The sequence below is a fragment of the Cervus canadensis genome, chromosome 16 (genome assembly GCF_019320065.1).
Source record: "Cervus canadensis isolate Bull #8, Minnesota chromosome 16, ASM1932006v1, whole genome shotgun sequence".
NCBI classification, from domain to species: Eukaryota; Metazoa; Chordata; class Mammalia; order Artiodactyla; family Cervidae; genus Cervus; species Cervus canadensis.
The window spans coordinates 14,860,169-14,866,087 of record NC_057401.1 but is presented as its reverse complement, the minus strand read 5'-3'; positions in this window follow the sequence as shown (position 1 = coordinate 14,866,087).

Here is a 5,919-nt window from a genome sequence, read left to right as displayed (position 1 = left end):
AAAGTTTATCCATTGATTAAATGCTCCACAGAAGAAGTGGTCTCAGGCAAGTACTCACCACTTTAAGCTATCTTTTGATATCTTCATCAACCAGGTAAATTATGAACTGACTAATTTTATGAACTGCCAGAAGGCCTTGATAAAGCTTCCATAGATGATCTGCCCCCAATGTTACTTTTTCCATTTCCAATGCACAAGATTTCACTTGTACTTTTGCCTACTAAGGTAAAAAGTAGAGGAGAAATTATTTTTCCTTCTCTGCAGTTTCTCGTGACCAGGATGAGACTCTTTGGGACCCTTTCTATCTGCTATATTGGATGCTGGCCTGATTTGAATCATTTTTTGCTCAAGTAAACTTAAAAGCTTTAATATGCTTTGGTTTATCTTTTAAAGCCACACAATGTAAAACTCTTCAGCAAAAAAAAAAAAAAAACTACTGAGAATGTATTACAAAATGGATAGATCACCAAAATATCAAGGCAAGTAAAGGGCAAATACAAGTGACTTCAGTATTTCAATATTTATGTAAAATGTTCAATAAAAGTGAATCTATAAACAGGGAAAACAATGAGTAGTTGTCCAGGTGGAAAAAGATGAGAAGTTATTGCAAAGGGGTACAAAAAGATTTTAAGAACCATGGAAATTTCTAAAATTGGATTACGGTAAAGGCTGCACAACTCTGTAAATTTAGTAAAATTCATTGAAGTGGACAGTAAAAATGGTTGAACTTTATAGTATGTAAATTATACTTCAATAAGGCTTCCCTGGTGGCTCACTGGTGAAGAATCCCCCTGCCAATGCAGAAGACATGGGTTTGGTTTCTGATACGGGAAGAATGCTTGGAAATGGCAACCCACAGTATTCTCGCCTGGAGAACCCCAGGGACAGAGGAGCTTGGTGGGCTACAGTCCATGGGGTCACAAAGAGTCAGAGACCACTTACCAGCTGAACAACAACAAAATCATGTTTCAATAAATCTGTAAAAAATACTAGAAACAAATCTCACTAATGATATGTATTCAAAACTTCTAAATAAAACATAAGGAAATGGAATCCAGCAGTGATTAAAATGGTAATAAATAATCAACATCCAATATATAAACAGAAACTGAGTAAAGTGTTAACATTATATAATTACATAAATAGACACTGGGTGTCCTGGGTGTTCATTGGAAGGACTGATGTTGAAACTGAAGCTCCAATACTTTGGCCACCTGATGCGAAGAGCTGACTCATTTGAAAGACCCTGATGCTGGGAAAGATTAAGGGCGGGAGGAGAAGGGGATGACAGAGGATGAGATGGTTGGATGACATCACCGACTCAATGGACATGAGTTTGGGTAAACTCTGGGAGTTGGTGATGGACAGGGAGGCCTGGCATGCTGCAGTTCATGGGGGTCACAAAGGGTCAGACATGACTGAGTGACTGAACTGAACTGAACTGTGATTTTAAAAAACAAAAAATTCCAATGAAAATGGCATTAAAATTAATAAGAGAATTTGTTACATCTGATTATAAGATAAATACAGAAAAGTTTATTACTTCTCTCTCTGCTAGCAGTAAACAGTAAGATATAGGAATATGAAAAAACATCTTCATAGTATTGAAAATATAAAATAGGGATAACTTAAACAAAAACACATGCAATCTGTCTAACCCTTTATAACCTAAGAAAGCCATAATTTTTTTTTTTTTTTTTTGTAGGATTTTAGTTCCCTCAGCTTGTAGGATTTGAGTTCCCCAAACAGGGGTTCAATCCTGGCCCTTGGCAGTGAGAATGAGGAGTCCTAACCACTTTATGACCAGGAATTCCCCATAAAATCATACTCTTAAATAAAAGCCTTGAAAAATCTACTGATATTATTTCTTCAGAAATTAATTCATAAATGTAATGCAATTACATTTAGATTCCCAATTTTCTTTTATTTTAAACTGATAGAAAATAATTTTAAAGGTTATAAGAAAAAAATAAAAGTCTGTGAATAGCTAAAAAAATTTTAGAAAAAAAACAGTAGAAAGACTCTAGTTTTACTCAATATTAAATTAAACATTATTATGATACTATAATTATTAACAAAACATACTGATATTTGTGTAGACAGGTAGATCAATAAAATACAGCAGCATAAAAAATTACAAAAATATAAAAGAACTTAAGTAGCAAATGTGGTATTTCACTTTGCAGGACACAAGTAATCTGTTTAGTAAATGATAGAGCAGAAGGCTTCTGTACCCTATAGACATTTCAAGATGATAAAATATTTTAAGGTTAAAAAATAATATAATAAATTTATATGATGAAAATAGCAGAGAATATTCATACATTTTGGTATGGGAAAAAATTTCCCTAGAAATTTTGAAACAATATAAAATTGATTACATAAAAGATTAATTTAAATTTTGTCCAAAGATAAAAAGCAGACAATAGACTGTGAGGAAAAAGTACAATATAATTGCATCAAAAGAATCTCTAATATCCAAAAAGATAATAGCTAAATTCTTACCAAAAAAAAAAAAAAAGGGAAAAGGAAATATCAATTGAAATTGCTGGTTAATCTATTTCTTCTAATTCATTTGCCTTCGTATCAAGAACATTTTAAGACTTGCAAATCTTCCAAGCAGCCTAACAATAGATATTTTTGGCCAAGTTGTTTTCTAGGAACTTGGGAGTCAACTGCATCTAGTTCAAGCTGAGCAGGTAAAGACTGGATTGGACTACTGACCCTTCGGCTGGCCATGATCTGTGTGTGTCTGTGTTAAGTCACTTCAGTCTCCTCCGGCTCTGCGATGCTATGGACTGTGGCCCATCCGCTGGGCGCCTCTGCTCGTGGAATTCAAATGGCTGATATTTTGGTCTGTATAATTCTCTTTGTGAGGAGGTGCCGTGTGTACTGTAGGACATTTAGAGTCATCCTTGGCCTCATCCTGTCAGTAGCAACTTCCAAGTTGTGACAATTAAAAATATCTCTAGAACTGTCCTCTGAGGGTAAAGCTGATCATGGTTGAAAACCATTATGCAGACTTTGTGGATTAAATATTTGTCTTTAGTGTTACATAAAGCACTTTGGACACTTAGTAAGGGGCCAGCTGGTCAATGAATTTATGGTTGTAGAAACCACCTGTTTGATATTGTTAAAATGAGGCTTGCCTTATTGGAACACATGCAATAGGGTATAAGCTGGCTGTACTACAGCTTTCTTTACCCTTTTGTAGCTTCTGCAGATTGGCCTACGAGTTATTCCACGGAGAATCTGTGTAGGTGAGCAGTAAGGGCACAGGCTGGAGTGAGGTGCTGTGGCTTTTATGCACAGTACCTCTACTGCTCCACAAAGCTTTTCTCTTCTTGGGGCCTCAGTGTGATGATTTGCCAGTGTCGATAATAGGGGCCAGATGATCTCCAAAGTCCTTCCTTGGTTTAATAACTAACAATTTTCTTTTCAAATGCTCAGTTACTCCTATGGCAAATTAATTCTTTCTGAGCATATTATAGTTTGTGACAATGAGATTCTTTATCCAATTGTAACCCAGAAGTAAATGCCACCTCCTCCGGGTTTATTCTTGGATTTTTTTTATATCCTTTTCACATATAAATCTTAAATATTACTTGTCAGAGACTGATTGTCAGTCCTGGAGAGGTATCAAAGAAATTAGGAAAATTTTCCAGTTGGGCTACAGTTGGCCTAATGGAATGAAGAAATCCTTCCCAAACCAGGTTTTTGCTTGTGCTTCACAAATTGTATCCAAGAAGACCTCAACTTTGTAAAAAACAAACAAACAAACAAAAACCAGTATGTTGCCCTCCCCTTGCAATATCCAGGTTGGGATATTCTGGTTTGTCTTATTTCCTCCAGAACAAAGATGTAAGGAGGAGGACAGAGAGAGGAGGCCAGCACTACAAGGATTTTGTCACCTGGCCCCAGAGTTCCACCGGTTGGAGATTCCATTAAAAAGCACACATACACACACACACACACACACAAAACAAAACTTAGTTTTAAGGCAGAAAAATACATTGTAACCACAGCATAATTATGTGAAGGCTGACTCCCAGAACCAGGCAGTGGGGAGGTCTGATCAGTAGCCCAGGTTTCTGCTGAGCCTGGTGGCAGCACTGGGGGGCGTCAAGTGTGAAGATCAGCAGCTGTGCTCATGTGTGATTCAGGAAGAAAGACCAGCACAGAGAGTGAGGCTGGACGGACTAGGACTCTTGTTACCAAAGAGCTTCTAGGGGCTCTTAAAGAGCAGCTCAAACGTAAAATGCCCCAAACCCAGCTGACCAGGCACCTCTGTGCTGCTCCCTCTGTGCGCCCTCACCTAGTAAATGACATCACCGTTCTCGCCCTGCCCAGGCCAGAAAGCTGCATGAATTCCTAGATTTTCTTTGCCTTTTCTTTCCCTACACAGAGTATCAGTTTTTCCTGCTTGTTTCTCTCACTCTGGCTCACTTTATCCTTCCCCACCATGGATACCTAGTCCAGGCCGCCACTGCCACCTGCCCGGGCTGCTTCTATCATTTCCGAACAGCGTCCTAACCAATAGCTCTTCCCCTCTGCAATCCTGACTCTTGGTTTAAATCACAGTGATTTTCCCTGAACTCCAAGATGAGCAAGATATTCTCCTGCCTGAAATACTGTGGTGGCTTCTCGTGGCCCTCAGGCCCCTCCCCATCGTTTTTAAAGCTTGTGTCAACCTGGCCTTGCTTCTGCCTCTTCCGTCGCCTCTCACCACTTCCTACCTGGTACTCTATGCTCCAGCCAGTTGTTACTGTGCAGTAACAATTTCAGTTGCTCCGTGAAATGGCGCTCCTGCTTATCTCCAGGCGATTTCCTGCAACGCTCCTCTGGGTAACCTTCCGAATGTGAAGAGGAGCCTATCTTAATTACGCCTGCGCAGAAGGAAAGTTATCGCACCTTTTTCCAATAACCTGTTGCCACTCTCTCCACGCCTCAGACCCCTCTGTTATTTTATTCCTTATCCCATAAATACCTCAAGCCCCTTGCTTTGGGGGAGGGGGTCTTGAGATTTGTTCTTTCACGTCAGCTTGGCTGCCTTATGAATAAGCTCCTTGCTGAAAGCTTCGTCTTATCATTTTTGAAAGGGAGCAGTACTCTATGGTCTTGTGTCTCATGTCCTCAGTCTTCCATCTGTTTGTGGGAAAATTTTAACCAAAGAATAAATTTAATAAGAGAAGTGAGAAAATGCAGAAGCAAAAGAAAACAGTCCAATAAGACTAAATAATAATAATTTAGCCACTAAGCATAGTCAAGGACCTTTAGTTCCTCCTCAAGTAAGATAGATATTTTGAGCCGTGTCCTGTGAGCTGTTTTATAGACACTGAAACCCCAGGTGGAAAAGTTGATTACATGCTGACCAGACTGTAGCCATGACATAAGCTACCACAATTCTGAGAACTGGCCTCAAAGAAATGAAAACAACCATCACTGGAAGTGAAGATTAACTGTACCTAAAACAATCAAGATGAACCTGGTCAGACCACCGATGACCAATTTCAAGATGACTGTCAGAGCTGACCGTGCTGTTTCTGCATGTAGCCCCCTCCCTCTGTCTGTAAAAGCTCTGTCTTCTGATTGTCAGGAGTCAGGGGGGTGAGGGGTGCCGGTGAGGGGTGGGTGGAAGGAGTTAGGTTTTAGATAGGCATCCGCTGCTCCTCACCCTTCTCCATTGCCGGCATCCAATACAAAGCAAACTTCGCTTTTCACCAACCTGGCTTCTTTAATGGCTTTTGAGTGGAAAGCAGCCGGACCCCAATTTCAGTTACATTTTGGCTTGCTGTGCTTTGAGCAAAACAAACCTTGTTTGGTAACACAGTGAATACGTGAAAACTCGCTCAGTATCACAAATAGTCAGGGAAACGTAAATTACAACAATGCATCTGATTAACAAAAACATGCAGAATG